Genomic DNA, 25,970 nt, shown 5'->3' with positions numbered 1-25,970 from the left:
GCATGGAAAGTTTAGCTATGGGGAAGGAAATCTCTTGGGAAATAAGGTAGGGTGTGGTAGGGTAGGGTGAGGTAGGGTGAAAGGTAGGGTGAGTTTCAGATATTGAGGGCTATAAATTCTAGACTGAATATACATCCTTGGCATTGATTAATAGTCAAGAAATATAAACTGCTTCTATTCTTACCATTAATTATACTTTTCTATTAAACTTTCTATTTTGTCATTTCTCCATTATTTCAGGGAGCTTGCAACCAGTACGTTCAACATTACATCTTGCTAATACTCAAGATTTTGGCTTTGTTAATGTCCCAGACATAGTTACTTGAACCATGTTGTTACTTTATAACAGAAAGGAAGTCAAAGAATGGAAATCATCGTTGCTACTCTGTGTCATCCTTCTGATTGAAATTAATTATATTCCTTAGTGGCACAGGCATCCATGAGAGCCATGTGACACATTTGAAATGGGCTTTTATAATGAACTAACTTTTTAAAGTAGGGCAATGTATCCCTCCCCAGTACTGTACTCCCCAGTGAAACATAAGAGCCTTCAGTTTATCCAGCCAGATAAGGAACTTGGACTTCTTTTCTTTGGATATTGGTAGGGGAAAGGGGAAAAATGGCAGAAGAGGAGACGAACAGCTGATTCTTGTCAACTCAGAGCATCAGCTTATGAAAGCAGCCCTCGGAGCATAGGCTGGGGCTAAACCGCAGTCACTTGCTGCTGACATGCATTATTAGGAAAGCAACCGGAAAGGAGGCTTTTCTTTCTGATGCATGGATATTTGAATCTGAGGCTTTTGTTATAGCTTTCTCGTTGGAATAAGTTCAGATTGAAAAAGTAAAAACAAAACACTCATGCCTCATATTTATGTTGCCAATCATTTCTCTGTTCCCTGTAATTACACAAGACATGACTAATGAAAGCTTTACTTTCTGACTTGTTGTAATGAAGACATTTGGCCATATTTAGTCTTGGCCTATGCAAATTGTGTGAGGTCACATGACCTTCATAACAACTTTACGATCATATCCTGGAGAGAAAGATTATGCTGTTACAGAAAGAGCAAAAAGCTTTGTGTGTAAGGATCTGAGGTATGGAAACATACCTACCACGGAAAATGGAAGGTCATTGAGATATGGCTTATGTAAATAAATTGGGAAGTTGAGTGTTTTTAAATTTTTTATATATATAAAGTAGAAACTTCCGAAATGTTCTTCAATTAATTCCTGAACCTGGCCTTTACAATTTATTTAAACACACACACACACACACACACACACACACACTTTTCATTAGGCGTATTTTTCCGAAAAACAAAACCAATAGGACATAAATCTATGTGTATGTGTGTGTGTGTGTGTGTGTGTGTGTGTGCAGAAATTTACTTTGGAAATTGACTCATGTTATAATTTATTATGGGAATTATCGAGGTGGAGAAATCCCATGATTTGCCATCTGCAAGTTGGAGAACCAGAAAAAACAGTGGTATAATTCAGTCAAGTCTGAAGGTGAGATGGGGGAGGGGGAAGGGGAGAGACAGAAGTAAGTCCCAGATCAAGTCAAATGTTTGAGAACCAGGTGTGCTGATGTCTGAGAGCAGAAGACAAATGGCCTAGCTCAGAAAGAAAGGGTAAAGTTTTGTTCTATACAGGCCTTCAATGGATTGGACGATGCTGACCTACACTGGTGAGTGCAGATCTTCTTTACACAGTCTATTGATTCAAATGCTACTCTGTTCGGGAAACATACTCACAAACACACTCAGTCAAGTTGACATGTACAATTAATCATTACATATTTCTATCAAGGTCTCCAGTGAGAAGCCAATGTCTCTACTAGTGGAGAGTAACCCAGGTTATCCAGGTTTAACCCAGGTTTCACCAGATTCTTCAGCTGCTGGGTATGAGAGGGAGGTCATATGAGGATGACACTAAGCTGATGCCTCCCTCACTACAGGACCACACTGACAACTCCCAGGGGAGCCTGAGGACGTTTCAAATGTGTTTAATGAGGTGGAGAGTTCCTCATTGTCCACTTTAAGTCACATTGTGCTGGCTGCCTTCAAAGTCCACGAGAGAGGTGCTCATTCTCATTCTCATCATGTCCATGCTTGGTGCCTGGTTTGCTGACCCAAAGATGCAGAGTTCCTTGTGTGGCATTGCCTTTCTTTCACTCTTTATTGTCCCAGAGCCACATTACATTCTATACGCAGTGGGAGAGTTTGGGCCTCTCATCAACTCCAGCTGCATTGTTGTCTACTAGAATCTGAAGTAGCAAAATGTATGCCAAATGTCCTTGGTGGAAACAGTCCTGTAACTTCTTTTGTTTTCTATTTTTGGTATATTTTTTAAAATTTTTACTTAAAATTAAAACTTTTCACCTTCTCTAAGGCTCAAGACTGTTCCCTGTGAGCTCAGTTGGGAAGCAGAAATCAGAGAGATCTCTGATACCCCAGCTTTTCCATTTCTGACTTCAGGAACTGAGCCTAGGCTGTCAACAGCTCCATAGGATGCAGGCTTATTTGATTCCGGAAGCTGAAAAGTTGCATCATCTACCTTCTGCAAGCTGGACACCCAGGACTGCCAGTCATTTGTGGTCCCAAGGGCTGAGAACCAGGACAGCCAGTTGTTTAGGTTCCAGTCCAAGTGCAGAAGAGCAATGTCTCAGCTTGAAAACAGACAGAGAGAGAGTAAATTATCCCTTATCCTACCTGTTGTTCAATTCAGGCCTTCAACAGGTTGGATGATGCCCACCATAAGGGGAGGGCAATTGGCTTCACTCAGTCTATGGACTCAAATACGAATCTCATTCAGAAACACTCTCACAGTCACATCCAGAAATAATGTTGATCAGATATCTGGCCACCCCATGGTCCAGTCAAGTTAACACATTAATATAACCACCCCAAGTCTACCCCTTGTCAATTTGGCACCCATACACATCTACTTAAACCATACTTTAGCCTCAAATGAAGACACAAACAAGGTCCTAATTTCTCCTAGCATTGTATGAGTATCCTACTTACTACATAAAACCCACTAATACCCTACCCCAAACAGGAAGCAATGTCCTTGAGTGGTTTACTCTTTCTTATCCTTGATATCCTGTAACTTAAATATTATTATGTAAAATTGACAATATTTAAATATTATAACATAAAGTTAATACATCACATGTTACATAATAAGGAAACAGGAAATAAAATATTTTGCTCTACCTCTGTATCTATCTATATACATATAGATTTTATATATATAGATTTTGCTCTATAACTAGATAGAGGTATCTCTATATATAGATTTTGCTCTATAACTAGATAGAGGTATCTCTATATATAGATTTTGCTCTATAACTAGATAGAGGTATCTCTTTGTACATATAAATATATACACACAAATATATATTTGTAGCAAAATATGTAGGAAATACTCATGATGATTTACTCTCCTCAATTCTGTAACTGGTCACATGACCAGAGCTTGTATTTATAACTACCTTCTTCTACTACCCCTTATTTACTCCCTTATCTTCAGCAAGTAGCTCAGCTGGTTCTGGTTTGTTACCTGGTAGGGAGATCCTTCAGATATAACCACCTTTATATCTGAAGGGTCTGGGCCATTGTTAGTGCTGATTAGATTTTGTAGTTTTTCCATTGACCTTAATCACAGGGCCTGGTAATAATAAGAGATGTCCTAAGGGATCACTGTATTCCAAACAAACTTTTTATTATCTCGGTTGTGGAGTAGCAGTGCAATTTTTCCTTGGTAGTCAGGATCAATCATCCCAACCAGCACAGTAACTCCCTTCTTTGGCTGTTGATTCAAAGGCATGAGGATTCCAAAGTGGCCAGGTGGCAGTCTCAACTTCCAGCTCAATGGAATCACTGTTGTGTCTTCTGGTGAAGGCATTCTTGCCTCTGGCATTTAAACCAGCAGAACATAAAGTTCTGGAAACAGGAAGCAAAAATTTAACTACCCTCTGTGGGTCCTAGGGGTCACTGGGGTAATAGTGAGTGGTACCATTGTCATTTCCACCCCTTAATTCCTGGATCCATGAAGCCTGGCTATCAGAGAAAGCTGATATATTAGATGCTGATTCAGAGCATATATTGGACACTGATTCAGAGCATCTACAGTCTTCTGAAGAACCTTGCACCAGCCCTGCAAGGTATTGCCACCTAACTGACACTGTAACTCAGTCTTCAAAAGGCAATTACAGCCCTCTATTAAGTCAGCTGCTTCAGGATGGTGGGGAACACAGTAAGACCGGTGAATTTCACGAGCATGGGTTCATTGCCACACTTCCTTTGCTGTGGAGTGAGTTTCTTGATAGAAGCAATGCTATGGGGAAAAACATGGTGGTGGACAAGGCATTCTGTGAGTCCCATGAATGGTGGTTTGGGCAGAAACACTATGCAGGAAAGGCTAATCTAAATCCAGACTAAGTATCTATCTCAGTAAGGATAAAACACTGCCCTTTCCATGATGGTAGAAGTCCAGTGAAATCAACCTGTTGATTTGTAGCTGGCTGGGGAAGGGTGTCATACTGGGGACTCAGTGTTGGTCTGTGCTGCTGGTAGACTGGGCACTCAGCAGTGGCTATAGCTAGGTCAGCCTGGTTGAGTAGAAGTCCATATTGCTGAGCCCATGCATAATCTCCATCCCTGCCATCATGGCTATTTTGTTCATGAGCCCATTGGTCCATAGCAAAGTTACTGAGGGAAAAAGCCTAATATCCACACAATAGGTTATTTGATCAACTTGATTACTAAAATTATCCTTTGCTGAGGTCACCCTTTGTTGAACTTGCACATGGCACATAAATATCTTCATGGTTTTTTTTTCCCATTCAGAGAGGTCAATTCACACAACCCTCCCCCAGAGTTCTTTGTTACTAACTTTTTAATCATATTTCTCCCAAGTCCCTGACCATCCAGGCACACCATTGATCACAGCCCACTAATCAGTATTTAATCACATGTCTGGCCATTTCTCTTTCCAAATGAAGTGAATAACCAGGGACACTGATCAAATTTCTGCTCATGAGGAGGATTTCCCTTCACCACTGTCCTGCAGGGATGTTCCCAAAAGGGGCTGTAGTGCTGCAGCTGTCCAGCTTCAGGTGATGCCTGCATATCATGCAGAACCATCCACAAACCAGGCCCAAGTCTTGTCTCTACCTGTCAGCTGATCATAGGGAATGTCCATGAGGCCATAGGGGCAGGATGGGAGAGAGAATGCCATGTTGCAGAGGCGGGGACCATGGGTATTTGTGCCACTCTTTAATGTACATGTGCCTTCAGGGCCAGCTTTGGCCTGGTTACATATACACCACTTTGATTTGATGATAGAATGCTGTTATATGTGCCCAGTTTCAAGGGTTGGTAACCATATGATACCCAGTTTATGTGGGCAGCTCAGCTCACATGGTAGCTTGATGGCCCATGGCTAAGCATTCAGTCTCTATTAATGTTCGTTAGCAGGCCAATTGATAAATGTAAAAAGTTTAAGAGAAATGGACAATCACTAACGTAACACAGCAATGGTAATTATTATAGGCAAGATCCCATAATAGGTTGAAAGTTCGAGAAAAAAGGATATTGTGGCAAACTAGGAAGTGGGAAATGTGACAGACATAACCTTCATCTAGTGACCAAGGTTAATTATCACCATTTATAACATATATCAACCTTATATGACTTGTGATGTGACGAGGCACTGAGAAAGTCACATTACTTCTGTGATACTCTTCCTAAAAATGTGTAACCTCAATCTGATAATCAGAACACATCAAACTCAAATTGAGGTATACTCTATTAAAAAACAGACCAATATTCTTCAAACATATAGAGAAAAGACTCAGAAAATGTCAGATTGGAGAAAACTAAGTAGGCATAACAACAAAACACAATGTTGGATTCTGGATTCTGGATTGGATAGTGGAAAAGGAAAAGGATGTTCATAAGGAAATTGGTAAATCCAGGTCCAAATGAGATTGTAGCTTACCCATTATTATACCAAGGTTCATTTCTTAATTTTGATACCTGTGCTATAATTACACAAGATACTAACATTAGAGAAAACTGCTAGAAGGATACACAGGAATTCTTTACTATTTTCCAACTTTTATCTAAGTCTAAAATTAGTTCAAAATATAAAGCTTTTGGTGCTTTTAATCACCTTAGAAGACCGCAGGAGTTATGGAAAATAGGGACTTGACTAATAAACATCAAAAACACTTTATTCCTCAGTGTCGGTTCAACACTAAATGATATATTGCCAAGATAAATGTATAACTGTATTATGCTTGTGCCAGAAATGATATTCTGCCTCATAGTCTATAGATGTATGTTTTATATTTCTTTAACTAAAAGGATAATTCCTAGGATTTCTTAACAAGAAAAGTCTATCCAAAGTGGGAGTTGAAGCCTCTGTCTAGAGAAGAACTGCTGGCAACTTGTGACTGCTTTTCCCACTTCCTCTCAAGGTTCCAAATATTTCTGTCAGCCAGGGAAACTTGTTGATAATAACATAATCTGGGAATCCACAATATGCTAAGTGTATTGAAAGAAAAAAGAATGCTTTTGGTGAAAATATTTATAGAGCCTTATGATATCTCTGCAATAAAACTGAGATTTTATGATAAACCTCAAAGCCTCCATTTCAAAAATTGAAAATGATGATACTTAACAAAATTCAACTAGCTAAATTTAGAGCAATTAAGTGAGTCTAATCAGAGAATATTCTCTGGCTTTGGGCCTACCACACTTCATTTGATTGTGAATAAAACACATTTCCATTCACAGCGATCACTTGACTTCTAGCACTTGGTTATTCTGAAAGAGGCAACAAGTATCAATAACCATATTGGGTCCATGATAACTACTTCTTTACATGAAGGATCTATTTGTATTTATTATGGCCAGCTCCAGTTGGCAACACGCTTGTTGACAGTTGACTACAACAATCAGGGAAGACATGTTTCTTTCCCTTGGTTTGCCTGGCATACAATTTATACCCAGGAAACCTGATCCCTTTTCCTCTTTGAAGTAATGTTTTACTTGTCCCAATATAGTACTAGAAACTGAATCAACAGATTCAGAATGCAACATGTATTCTTTATGAAGGTAGAAGACTATAGGAATGTGAACATGTTTAATTATTCTGTTTTCCACCCCTCCTGAACCATGTTCCCCTTCTCTGCATTGCTCTGTGCAGACTGGTAGCTCTACTTTCTGACTTCCATGTGGGTTTGGCTAGTGCCAGTCACAGGAAGAAATGGAGAGTTGCAAGGAGAGAGAGATCAGGGTATTTCCCCCTGCCTTGCAACACTTTTGGCAGTGGTTGCATTTCTCATGAGAATAAATATATATTCTAGACATGAATTTGCCTCTCCTTTCCAATATGCTCTTGCCAGACCTTTGCACGTAAAGTGACTAAACGTATTATGTATTGCCATGGTGTCCCACACAACATCATCTGTTATGGTCTGATTCTTTGTCCCCCTTTCTTCCAAATTCACATGATGAAATCCTAGACCCCAAGGTGATGGTGTTATGAGGTGGGGTCTTTGAGGGGTGGTGATTAGATCATGAAGGCGGAGCCCAAATAAATGGGATTAATGCCCTTATATAACAGACCTAAGAAAGCTTCTTCACTACTTCCACCGTATGAGGACCCAGCTGAAAGGCACTGTCTATAAGGAATGAGCCCTCACCAGACACAAAATCTGCAGGAGCCTTGATCTGGATGTCCCAGTTCTCAGAACTGTGAGAAATAAATTTCTGTTGTTCATAAGTTATGCAATTCATGATATTTTTGCTATGACATCCCAAACTATTACATCAGCTTTATCCTTGGGACATTTTAATGGCAAAAGATGTTTGGCAATGCAACCACCTCAAATTTCACTTGCCTTACCATGAACCCCATCATCCAAAAACAGCTGACGTTTAGGTTTTTGTAGGTATTCATTGTCAAGTGAGGGTGTTTACTTCCAGTTTTATATGCTCAGAATTTTTATATTGAATGGATATTAGATGTTGTCCATTTTTTGCATCTGTTGATATGATTATAACATTTTTTCTTTAGCATATTAATGTGGTGGATTACATTAACCGATTTTTTCAAATGTTAGACTAGCCCTCTATATCTGGAGTAAATTCCACTTGGTCATGGTGTATAAATATTTTTATACATTATTAGATTTGGTTTGCTACTACTTTGCTGAGCATTTTTGCATCAATGTTCATGAACGATACTGGTTTGTAGTTTTCCTTTTTGTATCTTTTTTTTCTGATTTTGGCATTAGGGTAATGTTGGACTCATAGAATGTGTTGTAAGTACTCCCTCTGCTTTTAGCTGGAAAAAAATGTAGAAAATTGGTATACTTTGTTCTCTAAGTGTTTGACAGAATTCACCAGGGTATCCATTTGGTCCTGGTTGCTTTCTGTTTTGGAAGGTTATTAAGTATAGAGTTGATTTATTTAATTTACACAGACTTATTGAGATTATTTCTTGTGTGACTTTTGGTAGATTGTATATTTCAAGGAATTGGTCTATTTCATCTAAGTTATTAAATTTGCGGACTTAGAGTGGTTCATAGTATTTTAATGTTCATGGGATTCGTAGTGATGCCCCTCCCTTTATTTTGAATATTAGAAATTTGTAAATTTGTGAATTTGTACCTTCTCTTTTTTTCCTCAGTCACCCTAGAGATACAGTGCCATGGAGCTTGGCATGCTGGCAGGTGGAGCCTAGTGAGAGATGTTTAGGTCCTGCATGAATAGATTGATGCCACGCTCTGGGTAGTGAGTCAGTTTTTGCTCTCCTGAAGCTGGATTAGTTCTCACAGGAATGGACTTGTTTTATGACTTTATGATGACCTACCCACAAGAACAGGTAGCTATAAGGCAGGTCTGCCTCCTTGTTCCCTGGCTCTTTGCACACACCTGTTCACCTTTCTGCTTCTCTGCTATATTGTGATACAGCACAAGGCATTCACCCGAAGCTGTGCACATGCTGGCGTCATCCTCTTGGACTTGCCAGGGGCCAGAATCATTAGCTAAATAAACCTCCTTTCCCTATAAATTACTCAGCCTCAGATATTATGTTGTAGCAAGACAAAAATGGACTAACAAATGGTCTGAGTGTATACTTTATATGATATATATTTTTTAAATATGTTAAGATGTGTTTTATGGACCAGAATATGGTCTATCTTGGCGAATGTTATGTGTGAGCTTGAGAAGAATGGGTGTTTTTCTGTTGCTGGATGAAATATTTTATAGATGTCAATTAGATCCAGTTAATTAATATTATTCAGTTAAACTATGTCCTTACTGATTTTCTGCCTGATTAATCTGTCCATTTCTGATAGAGGGGTGATAAGGTCTCCAAATATAGTAATGGATTGATCTATTTCTCCTTGCACTTGTATCATTTTTTGCCCCATATATTTTGACACCGTACTGTTAGGTACATACATATTAAAAACTGTTATGCCTTTTAAAGTACTGACCACTTTATCATTATGTAATGCCTCTCTTTATCCCTGAAAATTTCCTTGCTCTGACGTCTGCTTAATCTGAAATTAATATAGTTACTCCAGCTGTCTTTCAGTGTTAGCATTATATAACTTTCTCTACCCGCTTTACTTTTAATCTGCCTGTGACTTTATATTTAAGGTGGTTTTCTTGTAGAAAACCTATAGTTATATCTTCTTTATTCACTCTGGCAGTCTCTGTCTTTTCATTGGCATATTTAAACCATTGATATTTAAAGTGATTATGGATATAGTTGGTTTTACATCTATCATGCTTTTATTGTTTTCTATTTGTTGTCTTTGTTCCTTGTGGGATTTTTTGTTGTTGTTGTTGCCTTTTACTTTTTTCTGCCCTTTCTGATGTTAACTGATACTTTATGTAATTCTATTTTTCCCCATCTTAGCATACCAAATAATTTATTCAAAAAAATTTTTAGTCATTGCCTTTGAGTGTGCAATATACACTTGCAATGAATCCAGCTCCTCCTTCAAACAGTAGCATCCCAATCCCCTTTCCTGTATCTTATAACATCATTGACATTAATCTCACTTCTCCATAAGCTCTACATCATTGCTATTATTTTGAGCAAAATATTGGCTTTTTAAAGCAGCTAAGAATCAGAAAAATATAATACTCTATTTCTCTATTTCTTCGCTAAAACTCTTTCCATCTTTATGCGGATTTGAGATGATATATATTATATATATCATTTTCTATTTTTCTAAAGAAATTCTTTCTAAACATTTCTTGCAAGGCAGGTTTATTGGCAATAAAGTCCTGGAGAAATTTTTGTCTGAAAAATCCTTTATTCCTTCTTTCTTCAGTTTTGAGGGATAACCTATAGGTTGGTAGGGTTTTTTTTTTTCTTTTTTTTTTTTAATTTCAGCACTTTAAATATTTCAGTCCTTTTTTTCTTTTCTATTTTATAGGCAGTGTCTCACTTTGTCACCCAGGATGGAGTGCAATGGTGCGATGATCGGTCACTACAGCCTCAACCTCCCTGGGCTCAGGTAGTGCTCCCATCTCAGCCTCCCTAGTAGCTGGGACTACAGAAACATGCCACCACACCAGGTTAATATTTTCTGTTTATTTGTTTTGTTTGTTTGTTTGTTTTGTGTGGAGACAGGATTCTGTTGTGTTGCCCAGACTGGTCTCAAATTCCTGGCCTCAAGTGGTCCGTCCACCTCAGTCTCCACTGCACCTGGCTTAATTGTTTTTCTGCAGCTTGAACGTGATATTCGTAGGTGGTTTTGTTTGTTTGTTTTGCATTTATCCTGCTGTGCTCTGAGCTATCTGGATTGTGGTTTGCTGTCTATTACTTTTTTAAATTTCAGAAATTGCTTCAAATATTTCTTCCTCTCTTTTTTCTCCTTCTGTTAGTCTCATTGTACATATTTACACTTTTTGTAATTGTCCCATGGTTTTTGGATATTCTGTTCTATTTCGTTCTTTTTTATCTCTGCATTTTAGTTTTTGAAATTTCCATTGACATTGCTTTCTTATTGATAGCCAGACATAATGTATTGAGTAAAATGAACTCAGGTAAATAGGTCTTTAGCATTAGGTTTTATGATGATCAGGCTAACAGGCTATACTTCCTGTTTGCTGCAGTTGTGATGTCAAAGGCTAAAATTTCTCATGGGTGTCCTTGTTTCTGTCTCCACTATTGCCTTTGGTTTTTCCCTAGAGACTTCTTCTTAAATAAAGTTTGAGACATACAGTTCTTCCTTGTTGTTCCTGTTATTATACTGAAGTGCTATTGATGTGGTGGAAAGGCACAGGGAGCACAGAACTATTCTACAGGGTTAAAATTAAGTCTCAGTCTTTTAATGAACTTGTGCCCCTAGTCTGTAACCTTAACCAGTGCTTTCAATTTTGTGCCGCCCTATATGAGACAGAAAGTCTAGAGGGGTTAGAGTTAGGAATTTATCCTACCCTTGGTCAGTTAGACTCTGAAAAAAAATCCTGTTAGTTTGCCTTTGGTAAAATAATTTCTTTCAAGGGAAGATTTTGTTAAGAACAGAATGCTTTGGGCATATTTTAATATGGCCAATTTTCCCCTTCTCCTGCCATAAACATAAGAGTATTTGTTTAATCTTTACTTTGAAAATCTGGTAGGGCTTTTGGAGGTAAAAGTCACAAAAGCATAGGACCCCCCCTCCCGACCCAAGCCTGGCTCCCTCTTGAGTTTCTAACTTTCAATATATGTCAATACCGAATCTCCAGCAATTCATCAATTACAGTTTAACTTTTCTACCTTGATACTTGTTTCTGAGGATGTTTCAGCACCAAAATTTCTGCTCCAATGGGCTATGATATTCCATATTTACCTCTCTCTCCAATTTTGGTGGCAGTGATTGATTTTGTGGCCTCAATTCTTTGATGAATCTAAGAAGAGTTGTGGGTCTTCAATTTGATCTTCTTTTGTGAAGATGAGAATGACAACTTCCAAACCTTTCACATGCTGGAACAGAAACTGGAAGTTCTCAGCATGTTATTTTTAGTTCTAAAAGCTGAAAATCCATGAATGTTCATTACCAGCAATGTGAATAAATAATACATCTGTGTTATACTTATGTAATAAATTATTTGACATTAGTAAATTTAAAAATTAATGAACTAGAACTTTCTATCTCAATAATGATAAATATCATAAATATTTTTCTGAGGGAAAAAGTAAACTCATTTTGATACTATTTATATAAAGGCTAGAAACTGTCAGATCAATATTAAATTGTGTTTAAGGATGCATAAATATGTAATAAAAATATAAAGAAAATATAAAGAAATGCAAAGGAATAATACATTACATATTCAGGATTGGAGTTAATAGAGGAGGGAAGAGGACAGGGCGGGAGTGTGATGGAATCAGGGAGGGTTACACAGTTCCAAAAATGTTGGTAATATGCTATTTCTTAAACTGGACAGTGATTTTATAACCATTATTCTTTATACCTTTTACCTTAAATATTGTCAAATAAATGTATATCCATACCTTGTGATAGTATTGAGCTAGCAAAATGAAGAAAGTGAAATAATATATAAAGACTTGGAAAGATCACTAAAGTATCATTTAAAAAAAACAAGTCATGCAATCATGTGAATGGTACGAGCATGTTCTCATATATGTGGATATAATATACATAAAGAACAACAAGTTTCCATAGCAAACTTTACTTTTAGTGATCGTTACCTCTTGGGAGGACAGTTACAGTTTGGGGGAGAAAGAATTTTTTTAAATTAGGTTCAACTCTGCCTATTTTTGTATTGTTTGATTATTTTACAAGAAGTATTTACTATTTATGCAATAAAACTAAATGGCATTGTTCCTCTCTCCTAAAATGCTTATACTCTATATATGTTAATAGTATATAACTGGGGAGAGAGAGCTAGTAAGGAAGAAGGATAAAAGGAGAAAGTGAGAGGACTAATCAGGGAAACAAAGAAACTCAACGCTCCAAAACTGCAACACTGAAGTAAGGTGAGGAACACCTTCTTCTTTATAATTCATTTTGATTGACTTGTTGATATAGACAGGACTAAAGAATCTGTGGGCAGTAAATAGAAGAGGTGGACAAAATGATGGTTCAGCTACCCAAGAACCTGAACTCTTAGAAAAAGTAATTCCTGGAATAGCATTATAGCACCCTTTTTAAAGTCTCATGATTTTCTTTCCTATGTATATTTATCCAGTATAATCATAAATATCACCCAATAAACCTCATGCAGAAAGATTCACCAAGGAGGGAATCTGACGTCTGAAAAAGATTGGCTTGTTTTGGAATTACTTAACAATCTTAAAGAGGAGCTTCCTAACTCTTCCCTTGTGATCCAAAGTTGTAAACTCTTGGCTTTGATTCCGTATTTTGGGTTTCTCTAGAAGAAGGAGAGAGATTTTCTTAGATGGTTGGTTATGCACTTGAGTGATTGCATAACATTTAAAGTTTTACAAGGGTTTAATATTCACATCTTGTAGAATAAAATTACAGTCTTAAAATTTTGATCCAGTGTTGTTAAAATTAAAGCAAACTATAAGTCACAAAAGTATTTTATAAGCTTGGTAGGAAAGAATATTATTTTCCAATTCCTTTGTATTTCACATTTTTATGATTGCAAGGTTATAATATTTATATTACATTCAGTGATCATAGAGTAAGCAATGTACATGCTAAGACACAAGATGGAAAGGATAAAGGTCCTATTTAAATTTATGAAGGCTCTGTCTCTTGCTATGTCTTAGTCATAATACTACAAACAGAACACTAATCTTCGGGAGATACTCAGTGGGAGTTGCAAGTTAGTTTGGTGTTTGTTTTTCTTGAGACATTAAATAGTTCTTGTTCATCTCCTGGGAAGAGAACACTCAAACTTCATAGGGCATGCAAACATTGTATTTTTAATTTAGTATACAGAATATACTTGTTAGAGGAAATGAAAAATTTTCATTTAAACTGAAAATAAACTGACCAGCCTTATGTATCAACAGATAAATTATGTGGGCTACTCTGTTAGAAGAACACTCAGAGCCCTGGGTCTATATATTACAAACAAAATATAATAGTGCCTCTAGCAGACCACAATCCCATTTCAATGCAAAATGTTTTCACTGTCATATACAAAATCACACTCTGTGTTTTTTTGTCACAATCTTGAATTTTTTCTTCTGCAAATCAAAAATAGTTGAGATAACTTGGATGGTAATTTCCTTATGAAGATGTACTATATCTAGTCTAATTAGCTGTTCTTTTTCACCCATGCACACATGTTCTTAATCATTACTACTATCAGTCTTTTAGCTATTATAATCACTTTTCTCAACATTGATTTCTTTTTATTGTTGACTACCTGACATGGAAAGTTCACAAACATTAAGATATTAATATTCAAATATAAATTTAGGTTTCATCTTCATTGGTTAGTACATGAAGAGAAAACAACCATGATACAACTATTATACATTTGTAATATGAAGTTTTCAAATTTATATCTAAAAATACAGGATTTTGGAGTTCAGAGAGTAAGCAAGAAAGAAAGGCCGGGCACAGTGGCTCACTCCTGTAATCCCAGGACTTTGGGAGGCTGAGGCGGGCAGATCATGAGGTCAGAAGTTCGAGACCAGACTGGCCAACATGGTGAAACCCCATCTTTACTAAAAATACAAAAATTAGTTGGGCACAGTGGTGGGTACTTGTAATCCCAGCTACTTGGGAGACTGAGGCAGGAAAATGGCTTGAACCGGGAGGCAGAGGTTGCAGTGACCCGAGATCGCGCCACTGCACTCCAGCCTGGGTGACAGAGCAAGACTGTCTTGGGAAAAAAGAAAATAACTGTTCTACATTTTTAAAGAAATCATTTCTTTAAAGAAAATTACCCACTAAAAGGAAACAAATGAGTAATAATCTAATCTTAATAGCTATCAGCAATAGACAGTAATTAGAGTTTACTTACTGAGAGCCAGGCTTTAGGGAGTTTTTCTGCATTATCTATTTAATCTTTTCAGTAACGCTGGGAGGTATAATATTTCATATCATTTTGGTAAGGACAAAACCTATAAACAGAAAAAGTAAGTAACTCACTCAGAGCACACAGCTGGAATTGAAACAAATAAAAGCTAGACCGTTTGGCTCAAGTCTGCCCTTTTAATCTTACCTTTAAACCATCCAATATCCTATTTCCATCAAGTATACTGTATTATCCAGTTCACATCCAGTATACTTGTTTACCTGCAGCTGATACCAATGAAACAACAAAGCAAAACCCTCAAATTGTAATATGATCATCAAAAACAGACATATGCCAAACCCACGTCCTTGAGTTTTTCTAAAACCTAAAATAAACCAGGAACAACTTCTCCATTGTTCCCAGCACTGGTGAATATAGTGTAGGAGTCTTCTAAATGCATTTTAAAATATTTTTCTTGACATACATGTTCTATATTTTCTTTACAATATTTTTACTCACCATGTAGTTAGTTTGTTATTCTTTTTCCTTCTGACCTCCTACAAAGAAAATGACTTTTATTTGGCTATGTTATTTCTTATAAAAACACCGTTCTGCTTTTTCCATACATCAACGATCCCATATTGATAACATTAACTCCTTATAGTACCCCTAAGGGGGTATATCATCAGACTGCAAGAGGAGAGAATTATCTTTTCCCGTATGCATTCTATCTTCTTCAGCTCCATATCCTTTTATCCTTCTCTTTCTGTGTTCAGCAACGCAAAAGGTCAGTTCTATTTTATATAAAATGTGTATTTGCCACGTGGTACTTTTCCTGATTAAAAAAATCAGCTTCTCAACATGTTTTAAAATTTTTTGATAAAGGCAATTCAGAATCCTAGCAGAAACTTAGAAATAGTAGCACATTTTTTTCCTCAGGTATAATAATCTCTGAATTATTTTGTGACAGTCTTAAAATGCTACCTAAATACAATGGTGAACAGTAACAAAGGTTTCTGCCTGATGAAACGGGAAGCTGAAGGTTACATGAAGCTTGATATAGTTAATAAAACTAACTTTGAGTTTCATGAGCATTAAATCAGATGGTTATGAACTATTTCCTTGAACGATGGGGAGGAGGGCATAAAAGACGTTTCACACAAAAGCCTTTTCCACATAAAGTAATAAATCATATTCTGTGTGGTCACCTACAACTATAAATGCCAAGATGTGGCCATTTTCCACCTCAGTGAATGTGAACCAACAAAGGTGCTCCTAGAATGAACTTGGTCTGCCCAAAAATATTTGAATTTAACTAAAGGAAAAAATATCCCAGTTTTTTTCTAGTGCCTTACTTGTAAGAGGTACTATCCTGGATGTTTTCATATACTGTCATTTAATTGAAATTCCCTCAACAGCCTTCTGTTGAAAGTGTTGATATTGTTACTTCTATCTTTACAGATGAAGGAATGGAGGCTTAAGAAGCTTGACTCAGTTGGCAACTGGACAAACTGGGATTCAAGTTACTGCTCCTCTATGCAACACACAGTCTCTCCCAAGGCAAGACATATTGACTTCATCAAGGAGATTGATACACACGGGCCAGTTATGAATAATGTGCATGCAAACCACAAATACCTTTGCTTCCCAAATACCTCCTTTCTCTGCACTCTCCTTAGCATTTCGGAATTATGTTTCTTTTTTAAAAAAATATTTACCCTTGAATTAATATATATTATTTTCTCCGAAAAATGCAAATGTTTTAGGGAGTGGTAACAGATTGATGCTTTAGTATGAATAAATTATTATACTTCTTTCTGGGGGGGGCAGTTTTAATAGAGGAAAGTAAATGGGAGAAAGGGGTATATACAGGGTAGGTAGGTTGAAGATACATTTCAAATACTTCAAACTGTTAGCCCTGCATGGCTCCCTGGTTTGTGACCAGAATATCAAGCACATTTTCAGTAAAAAACTTTAAAAAAAAAATAGGACACAGCTTTAAGATAGCATCGTTGGGCCTCTTTTTTGAATTCATTGAGTTACTATAATTCTAAAATTGATGGAAAAGCATTTTCATGGTAGATGGCTAAGGCTTGGCAAGTATGTTTTAAAAGGAAGTCTATATGTGTCTCCTGAGTTCATCTGGGATGACTGTACCAAAAAGAAAGTTGTGATCTAACCTTCAGAAAAGTTTTAAGTTTCTATTTCTTCCACAAGGACTTCTCTATTGCTTGTGAAAAGGAAACTAAAGGTCCCAAGTCACATATATATTTCCCAAAACAAATAAAGTCAAAAGCTGTGGTGATTCTTTTTATTTATTTTATTTCTAGTATGAGAATTAAGGTATTTTTCCCAAGTCAGCTATTCTAAGAAGAAAGTTGTTAATAAAGGGAAAGACAGTGAGAAGCTTTTCAGCATTGGGAGAAAATTGTTTGATAGCAGTGTTTTATAAATCAGTTTGGTAATTGATAATTAATAACTAACATGTCTTTAAATAACACTATTTTTCTATTTGAGGTGTTTCTATGTTCTCCAAACATAGGTGATAAATGTAAAGCCATAAAATTCTCTTATTACTCAAAATATGCTTGTCAACAATGGCAAGTAAGAAAGTGCTTACATATCGTATCACTTCAGTCCTTGGTGGAGGACGGTGTAGCCATACTTCCTGCTCTGTCAGCTAAACCCACAAAAGATTAAATGCTATGTACATAATAGCCAGTTAGTACAGGTCTGTCTTGGAGGCTGGCAGGTGTTTCCATGAAATTTCACCCCGCCTGTCACAGCACACAGGGCAGCCAGCACCTGGCAACCTCCTCAAAAACAGCACACTCTTTAATTGCTTTGAAACAGCACAAGCAGCAGCAGCAGCTGCTACCAACATTGTTAAGTAAACAACAGGTTTTGCACCTGCTGGAACAAAATCCTGACCTTAATATTGGCCAATCAGGTGACCCCCGTGTAACTTAGACAGCTTGTCCTAATGCGAGTGGCCTAGGAGATGAGCAGTAGTCCCTCAGTATTGATCCTTCCCCCAGATATGTAATATCTGCCCCTTAGTTGCCTTTTGAGGGCATTGAATTCAGCCCCTTTATATGAAAATTTGAAGAGTTAAATTTTTCTTATGGCCACTTCATTCTAGTTCTTTCTCTTTCCCTCCTCTGTCTTCTTTTCAGAATGCTAATGAGAAAAGATGACTTGGCTCTAACTTCCCGTAATCTGTGTTATCAGTGATTCCTTTTTAGAGGCCCACAATGAAGAATGGGACTAGAGCAAATAAACTTTCTACTACTGACCAAAGACCCAACCTTTTAGCCTCCATGAACAGAAAAAATGAGAAGATAAAACAAAATATTTTTATATACAATGTAACAGCTGGGTTTTTCAAAAATATAATTTTCAGTGTTTCATGGCCTTGGATGGGTATTTCCTCACTGTGTACTGAGACCAGGAAACTCAGTTATAACAGCCAAGCAACAGTGAAGTCAAATTTAACTCTGACTCTCACTGGAAAGTCCTTCTCACCCTCCACATACATACATATGATGTTCTTATTTAGCAGGATCAGTTCCTAGGCACAGTAAGAAACACAGTTCAGGCTTTAGGGAATATAGGCCAGAAAAATGGAGAAGCAAGGGGCAATGGAGAAATACAGCCCCAGAGCATTCATGACCATTCTCCCCCTTGTTCATAACTTCTACAAACTGTAGAAGTCCTTCCTAGTGGATAAAGCATTGGATTTGACTGGAACACACACAAGCATATCACAACTTCTAGGTGGGGAAAGACAAATTATAAGGTGATTTTATAGAGCAAATGACGTAATAGTCTCAATGACATCAGATGACAATTAACTGGTGATGTGGTTTGGCTGTGTCCCCACCCAAATCTCATCTTGAATTGTAGCTCCCATAATCTCTATGTGTTGTGGGAGGGCCCCAGTGGGAGGTAATTGAATCATGGGGGTGTGTTTTCCTATGCTGTTCTCCTGATAGTGAATAAGTCTCATGAAATCTGATGGTTTGATAAAGGGCAGTTCCCCTACACATGCTCTCTTTCCTGCCACCATGAAAGATGTGCCTTTGCTCCTCCTTCGCCTTCTGCCATAATTGTGAGGCCTCCCAAGCAACATGGGACTGTGAATCCTTTAAACCTCCTTTGCTTTATAAATTACCCAGTTTTTGGTATGTCTTTATTAGCAGGGTGAGAACAGGCTAATACAACTGGGTTTTAGCATGCATTTATTTGTGTGTTGTTTAATTCCCAGAACAAGTCTTCTTGTGACTTGGCTGGTTTATAAAAGTGATACAACAGAGGGTTTGGTTTATCAGAGAGAAGGTATATTTTCAACAAAGAAAAACATGCAAACAGTATAAACTGAGCCTTGAGATAGAGAGAGATAAATGGAATATTGTGAACCATGGGTGAAAATGTACTCGAATATGTTTTAGGTTCTTTCATTTTCATCATAAGCACACTGATTTCTTAACCCAGTAGAACAAAGATTGGATAGGCCTGCAGGCAAACGATCAAAAATCTGTTTCAAATCCTAAAGCCAACAGAATGTTTTGCCTATGGCTTATTTATACCATTTGATCAAAAAGAATAATGCAATTGTGAGTTAGTCTGAGGTTGAGGAATTTTTCCAATGAAATAAGTTAATTATTTATTAATATTGATTTGCTAGAGTGTTTCTGCAAAATCAAAGTATATTTCTTTTTCCACTTTAACATTTCTAAGAATTATGTAACAACTCTCCAAAGTTGTTATTAAACCTAATAACTATATTTTATATGATTCTTGATGCAGCTGATCAATTTTATACATCAAGCTTATATATTCATATGTTTTAAACAAAGTAACATATAAGTTATGTGCCTCATACTTAATAATTGAAGAAAAATGATAAAAATGTAAATTTTCCATTTTAGACTATCTCTTGAGTCATACCCACCACTAAAAGACCAAAATATACACACTGAGAGAAATGTACTAAGAAGTTGATGGGGAAATCTCTAGTGGCTCATTGAATCCAGCCTGTCAAATTTCCAAAGAACAATTAGATGCTTTTAGCCAAGATCTATGGATTATATAAATGACATGTTAAGAAAATAGCAAAAATCATTCCAACTTTTCCTCTTCCTCCATCCTCTCTTTTAACATCTGCAGCAATATCACGAGAAAAACATTTTTTTAAGGTTGAAAGAAGAGGCCAGTATCATGATCTGGATTATATCAAGATTCAGGAGTCTTTGGAGCTTATAAGCATTAAAATATTTTATTTGTGTTATGTAATGTCCCTTTTATTTTATCCTATGGAAGTATACATTTTAAAATAAAGAACAAATAGGCTAAAATAGTTTTGTGTACAATTAGAAAATTGAGGTGTCTTTCAATTTATTGTTGCTGATATCATTTAAAAAATCTTAGGTATATTAAAAACTGAAGAGCTTCTTGCTATCCTCTAAATCTATCTATAATCGGCAATAAAGTAGGATTTAAAACATACCTAACTCTAGGGAGTTTTCTGAAGGAGTAGGGCAGGAGTACACTCTCTGTTCCTGAAATATATGGACAAGTGCTTGAGGTATATAAATAGAATCATACAAGGAAAACTAGTTATTCATAAAAATGAAAGGGGGGCATTACTACACCTGAATCCCAGAGTTTTTGTGCCTTTGTATGTGAGTCCGCCCTGAATCCCAGAGTTTTTGTGCCTTTGTATGTGAGTCCGAGAACATTATATAGCCTTCTGAGCTTCAAAGTTTTCATCTGTACAAAGAAAATAAATTGACATTCAAGAGACTACTGTGTGAAATATCTGAGAAGGATGAGAGTGAATGCTCGAGGCTTATTGTCCATCTCTGCATGTGCCAATTCTCTTAAACATAGTTGAGGCTACATATTTTCAAAACCAACAAAAGAACAAATCTCTGTAAAGATATTACTCTTCCTTAAATCAAAACCAGTTTCAAATATTTTTTTAAAGATAACTGATAGGGGAGGCCAACATCTACATGGAAAAGAAAGAACTTTTGTAAGTTCCATGAAATGATGTTATGTTAAGGCTTTTTGCCTTATATATAACAGAGCCTAAATAATTGTTGCATTAAAAATTTAGTCAGGTTCAATGAGGTATAATTTACCTATGAGAAAATGCATGGGTTTTAAATATATAGCTGAATGCATTTCAAAAAATGTATATACTTATATAACTACCATCTTAAGATATGCAATATTTTCGTTCCACAAGAGAAAGTTCTCTCACGCCAATAATCCTCACTTCTCCTTTCTTGTCCAGCGGGCAACCACTGATCTAAATTCAGAAACTATATTTAATTTCATCTGTTATACAAATTCATAGAAATGGAAGCATACAGCATATATACTTTTTTCAGGCTGTTTTGTCCAAGAATGTTTGTGAGAGTCATCCACGTGATTCTGTGTACAGCAGTTCATTCATCCTTATTGCTGACTAGTGTTTCACCATGTTAATGTATCATAAGTTGTTCATTTATTCATCAGTTAAAAGACATTTAGGTTGTTATCAATTGTATGGCTACTGTGAATAAGATGCCAGAAACATTTAAATGCAAATACTTGTGGACTACATTTACATTTAAGATGTCAAGCTTTTTGGCATAATGTTATATATAATATTCATAATATTCCCTACTTCTTGTTTTCCTGCTTATTTTTGAGTTAATTCAGCACTATTATGATTCCATTTTATCTCTTCTCTGGTTTATTTACGTATTTAGTTTTGTGCATGAACAAGCATTTACATTTCCAAACCATTTGCTCCAGTTAAAGTTACCAAAGGGTTTTCAAGCAGAGGAAGGCACCAGAGGAGGAAACTGTCACAGTCCACTGTCATGGAGTACCCTACTTTGTATACAAAATGAGAATTCACTTCGATTTTCTCCTGCGCCACTTATCAATTTATTGACTCTCTTGGTTCCAGACTCACCTTTCTTTGACTGCTCTGTGATAGCATAGCTGGATCTGTTAATATTTTTCTTATTACAGCTGACACACACAATGTTAAGTTTAGGCAATAGAAAGTACTGAAAAGACAGTGCTCCTCTCTCTACATGCCTGCATGATGTGGCTTTTCCAGTGTCCAGCAGTCAGCAGTCTGCCCTGGCAATAATAGGAGGCCTTGCAGTACATTCAATAGTAAGTACTTGTTTGTGAACAGCATACCCCAAAACCACAGAGGATATATTTCCATCAGGTCCCACTGGTTCAGCATCTCAGTGACTTCTCTACCATTCAGTGAGCCACAGTTGCCCACATCCACAAAGGTTTGGGGCTGGGCTTTGAGAATGGGTGTCTCTTTTTTGACCACTCTCTCTGCCCTAGATGTAGTGAGATAAGTAAAAATAATTCTTTTTGTATCTCCCTAGTCCAACCTTCATTTCTCTGGTCCTCTGTTAAAAATAATAATTATGAATATGAAACTTTCCCTGTTAAAATTACTGTGTGATTTCTCTCTTCTGCTTTAACTTTTGCTGAGATAGAATTAGCACCAGAAAAAAATTCTAAAATTCTATATTGTTGATTTTTCAGCAGTATCATTACAATGTGCCTAGATATGTTTGTTTTTGTGGTGGTTGTTTTTTGTATTTATTCTGAACACATGATTTACCGCTTTCTTTTTAAATTAATTTAAATGTTATCCAATTTTTTCAAGTATTGCTTTATTTTTCATTCTTTTTTTCCTTTTGCCTAGTATTCCAATTATATGAATAATAAACTATTTGGTGTTATCCTACCATGGTTCTGTTCTTATGTTTTCAATCTTTGTCTCTCAATTTGTATGATTTCTATTAACTTGTTTTCAATTTTAATGATCCTTCCTCTGTCCAGTCCGGTGTTACCCCCCACCCCAATTAAATGTTGTTATTGCAAAAACTATATTAATCAGTTTCAGTTCTTGGCTTCCATTTGGTCCTTTCTGGGGCTTCAACTTATTTCCTGAAACTCTCCATCTTTTCACTCATTATATCATGTTTTTCTGTATATTCTTTAACACATTTATTATTATGTGTGTTATAGCTATTTTAAAGATCTTGTTTAATAATTCCTATATCTTCATCATCTGTGCATTTGTATCTAATGCATGATTTTCTTTTTAACCATGAGTCATCCTGCCTTTTTGCCCTCTTTATTATTTTCTGTCGCATATTGGATACTATGTCTAAAATATGTGTGTATTATTTGTTTCTTTCTAAAAATAAGGAATACACTTTCCTCTATCAGTGTTAGGTCACTAGGCTGAATTAGGGTGAGAGGCTGTTCGGTTTGATTCAATCAATGATTGAGCTGATTCGGACAGAGGCTGTGGTTTCCATTCCTCTAGGAGCGCTTTGGAATTAGAATACAGGGAGTTTCGTAAATCTGTCCTTGCTCTTTAGCCCCACCTTTGTATACCACCTCAGTATTGATATATTTGATCTCATCAGAAGTTGAATTGGGTGGGAGTTCAGTTATGACTTTGGTAAGACTCAACTCATGTCTGTCTTTGAATGGTTTGAAGTTACCTTCTCCCTAGACTGGGACCCTGGGATCAAATCACAAGACTGCTGGACCTCAGAACTGCCCATCTGTGAAAGCATGAGACTGTGGGACTATGAGACTTCAAGACTGTAGGAATACAGATAACAAGGCTGCAGACATTGACTTGGAGAATCTGAGTTTTCTTTCTGCTTTCCCACCCTACACTCAGGTTCTGTTACTCACTAAAATTCCTATGTAAGAGAATTACTTCACAGAAAGAATTGTCTTTGTTTTTGAGGGTCCTGCAGCATTCCAATCCATGGGCTTGTTAAAAGGTGGCTGAGTTGCCTCTCTCCAAGCCAATACTGTTCGGAATCTATTCTCTACCAGCCCTGCTGCCTCCCACAACAATTGGATCCAAGTATGAAAACATCAGCTGTCCCTGAGCTGTTTCTCAGAAAGACTCATCCCTCTGAAGTTTAGTTCTTTTAGATTTTTAAACATCCACAGCCTTTCATTTGCTTTGAAGAAAGTATACTTTTTCTAACCTGGTGATTTGTTGTTTCAATGGGAATAAGGTGTATATGTGAAGATTATATATGGCCTACAGAGAGAGAATATCCATGTCTAAGCACAGAGAAATACCTTTATTAAGAAAAGGGTCAGATAACAAATTAATAAAAGTTAATTTTTAAAACAAAAATATTAAAATACCCATTAATCTCATTGTTCCTTTTTAATTATTTATATTAAAAAGCACAATTACCACTACGCCTCTCTGATTTGACTCCAGAGTTACTTGTTACCATTTTGGTGAATACAATTTAATACGATTCCCCATTGGATATTTTGCTATACTTATAGAGGCAGAGCCCTATATACATATAATTACATATATATTTTTATTCAAAAAATTGATTAATTCAACACATACTGCACTGTAATACGTTTGGCTCACAGTCATCTTTCCAAATCAAAATACATAAGTTCTTGTTCTTTTTCATTGATATAGAGAATACTCTTGTACTGCCAAGCCAGTATTAAGCAACAGTCCTCTACTGATAGCCATTTAGGTTTCTTCAATATTTTGTACAGACAATATTCTTATAGTTATATCTTTATACATTCCTAAAGTAATGTTTCCTAAGAAATATAGATTTCAGTAGACGAAAGACAGCTTTTAACATTCAAGAATAAAAGTAAAGCTATTGTATTTGATTTCATGGTTTAGCTTTTATATTTTCTACCTAGTAGCGATTTATATAAATGTACTTGTCATTATAGATATGACTGTGATTAATCTTTATTTTTGGCCAAAGTGTTTGGTTTTTAAAATATTTAATACAGAATCATAAACACTTGAAACACTTCAGTAAAACACAGAGGGAAGGAAAGGGGTTTTGTTAGCCATGTGCGGCCGTGAAGCCCAGGTCTGCCGTGTAGTGGCCACGTGTAACATCTTTCAGGGTGTGAAGTAAGCACAGTAGCAATTCTGTGCTTTATAGTTGTTGTGAGGATTAAATGAGAATTTAGGCATTTAGACAGTAGGTATATACACAGCAGTTCCTAGCTACTATCATTCTCATTCTGGAAATATTGATCACAATGAAAAGAAAACAGAGACTAGAAAAAAATCAAATTAACAAAAATTAGTCGTTAACAACTAATATAATGTCTGCAGATAAAAATCAGAGCAATCATATGGAAAAAGAAAAAAACTCCAGGAGAATGAAATGCCAGTTTTACATTTCTGAGGTGGTCAACATCAATACCAAAGAAGGTGAATTGAAATATTGCATAATCATTTTTTGTTGATGGAGAGGAACATTTAAAATAAATAAAAACTCGTACGTAAAGAAAAGGAGTTTTGGGGATAAGTGCATTCCAAAGAGGATCATTAAGCTTTTTGTCTCATAGGCAGAAAAGGGGGATGACTGGCAAAATAGTGAGACATCTTAAAATAAATGATGTTCTTATGTACAGAGGTCATTTTGTTCTCCAAATACCAAAAAACCGCATATCGCAGTTTCATACTGTACTGGCCAATTAAGCTACAGAAAATAAAACCAAACAAATCAATTACAGTTTGTCTCTTTTTCTAACATAGTATTATCTTTAAAAAGATTCAAAAAAATTTTCTTACAAAATCCTAACTCTTTGAACAGTGATGCAGCAACTTTCTCCCTGTAGAGAACAGAGTCATAATGACTAGTGAAAGAAAATTTCCTAAAATAAGGCCACGTGGTAACGCTCCCTTGGATACCACACAAGACAGAGTGGTTGGAGGAATCCTAAATAACCTACTAGTAGTCCCCTATTAGGTGGGGAAAACACCTTATGTTTTCAGCTGGCCACTCCTGCCCACCAAAGCCCATATTGCTCAAATGTTCCTGCCAAGCCTGAAGGGAGAGAGGCTTCCTGAGCAAGTATTACACACTGACAGCTCTCTTCCACCAGCACCTATGTTGCACACAGAAT

At 36.5% G+C, this 25,970-nt stretch overlaps 1 long non-coding RNA gene across 1 annotated transcript; it reads right to left on the bottom strand.

Annotated features, from left to right (window-relative positions):
• Positions 1 to 1,321: 1,321 nt before the first annotated feature.
• Positions 1,322 to 18,930, bottom strand: LOC103879657. The gene is made up of 3 exons (XR_001897309.3): positions 14,997 to 18,930; positions 11,879 to 13,424; positions 1,322 to 2,671 (listed from the first exon to the last, which is right to left on the bottom strand). It is a non-coding gene; the product is annotated as an uncharacterized LOC103879657 (long non-coding RNA).
• Between the last annotated feature and the right edge of the window lie 7,040 nt (positions 18,931 to 25,970).

This window comes from Papio anubis, chromosome 19, assembly GCF_008728515.1.
Source record: "Papio anubis isolate 15944 chromosome 19, Panubis1.0, whole genome shotgun sequence".
Taxonomy (NCBI): Eukaryota; Metazoa; Chordata; class Mammalia; order Primates; family Cercopithecidae; genus Papio; species Papio anubis.
Note: the sequence above shows the minus strand (reverse complement) of the source record. Positions and strands in the feature narration are given on the sequence as shown.